Source organism: Buceros rhinoceros, unplaced genomic scaffold, assembly GCF_000710305.1.
Source record: "Buceros rhinoceros silvestris isolate BGI_N320 unplaced genomic scaffold, ASM71030v1 scaffold22066, whole genome shotgun sequence".
NCBI classification, from domain to species: domain Eukaryota; kingdom Metazoa; phylum Chordata; class Aves; order Bucerotiformes; family Bucerotidae; genus Buceros; species Buceros rhinoceros.
The window spans coordinates 17,489-19,291 of NW_010416151.1; the positions used below are offsets into that span (position 1 = coordinate 17,489).

A 1,803-nucleotide genomic window follows, 5' to 3' on the forward strand; every position below is an offset into this window, starting at 1 on the left:
TCAGCAGGTTTCACCCCAATTGGATGCTTTAATCATGTTTAGGGCTGTGAAGTAATGTACACTATCCCCTTCTCGGTGCCAGACATCACTGGTGACCCCTGACCCTTGTCCTCTCCTCATTTCCAAGTGCCTTTTATTTAGGGGACTTCTTCAGCTGGGCCAGTTCCTGCAGCAGGAGTCTGGAGAGAAGGTGGAAACTCCACCCTCAGAGATACTGAAGACAGCATCGGTCAGGCCTCTGAGCTGATCCGCCTCTGAAGCTGCCCTTGCTCTGGAAGGAGGCTGGCCCAGACCCCTCCACCACTCCTCTGCGGTCTGAGCTATCTGATGGGTCTGTAACCGATACTGCCATAAAGCTCAGGGCTGCAGCGAACATCGAACCTGCAGTCCGCTCGCCCAGCCCTGGTGGCAGGGACAGAGCAGGGCCCAAGCGCCCTCATGGGCCTCCCACTCTCTCCCACATGTTATTTCCTAAGAAAAGCATCTCTAAGATGTTTCATCTGCTCTCTTCCTGTTTGAGAAGTTTCGTATGTCCAGGGCACTAATAGAGCCTCAGCTACCACGAAACAACCCAGAAGGAAAAAATTTGCTGACAGTGCAAGAAAAAAATTCTTATCAGACCCCATTTTCTTTCCGTCCTGTGCAGAGCGGGAGGGGCCCTGTCACACTCCCAGATGATACAGCTCCAACAGAGCTTTCCAGCAGCGTCCGTACCTCTAACCCAACCTTCCAGTACAGTCACACTGCTCTCGCCTCCACTGTGCCGCGTGCTGGTGACAAGGAAGACACCGAAACCCACCACCAGCAAAACGAACAGACTGGTGTCCCGGGAAGACACACCAGAATCCTGTTGGGTTGTTTTAAACTATAATCCCATTTTTCCCACCTGATTTGTGCCCCTCCACGAGTTTTAAGGAGTTGCACAGCTTCTCTCCCAGCCTGTCTGTTGCCAGAGAGCAAGTTCAGGTCCCCTCGAGTTTTACTGACCTGCCCCAGGTTTGCTAGATACTGCAGTCACCTCCTCATCTCGCTGTCCTGCTTCACCCCCCGCCACGTCTGCAGTCACACTTTCACACCTCCTCAACATTTGGCCAAGTTCATTGAAAAAAAACCCCACAGCTGTTCAGCCCGTGTTTGAACACAAACCGTGACCGGTCTCAGCAGCTGAACAGGGCTGCCAAGTGCCCTCTGCTCAGGAAGCTCAAAATACAGGACAAGAAGTCACACCAGGGAGAGTCTGAGCAAGCAGAGCTCCTCACGTCCTCTCTAGCAATAGCCGGACACTGCAGTTCCTGCCACACGAGCACCCCCCTCTCGTTGGGGCTGCAAATCGACACCGTGTCTTTACTCCACCAGCGCCTGGAACAGGGGCCGTGCTCCAGTTTCAGCTCTTCATCTCCTCCACAGCTTGGTGTCCCACCTGTGCTGCTGCGCAGCAAGGACCTGGCAGAGGCATGTGGTGAGGGGCTGCCTGTGCTCCTGGGTCTCACACTGGAGCGGCCACAGACCCTGGGGGGTTTCAGTGATCAAGCGAGTCCAAACCCACCAGCACATAAGACCGGCCTGAGCTCCCACAGAGAGAGCAGAGGCCTGGGAAGCGCAGCAACATGGACCGCTTTGGGTTGACGGGACCTTCAAACTCACCCAGTCCAGCCCCTGCAGGGAGCAGGGACACCTGCCCCCAGAGCAGGGGGCTCAGAGCCCCAAGGGCCAAATGACCTGGGATGGGGCCGGCGACGGGGCTGCTGCCACCTCTCGGGGCAGCCTGGGCCAGGCTCTCCCCACCCCCAGCCGAAACAACAT

General features: G+C 56.2%; 1 protein-coding gene across 1 annotated transcript in view; it reads right to left on the reverse strand.

Moving 5' to 3' along the window:
• The window catches only part of MARCH2 (membrane-associated ring finger (C3HC4) 2, E3 ubiquitin protein ligase), a gene marked incomplete at its 3' end in the record, with an annotated part of 19,536 nt that overhangs the window by 16,935 nt on the left and 798 nt on the right, over positions 1–1,803 (reverse strand). The gene's annotated exons all lie outside the window — the stretch shown is intronic.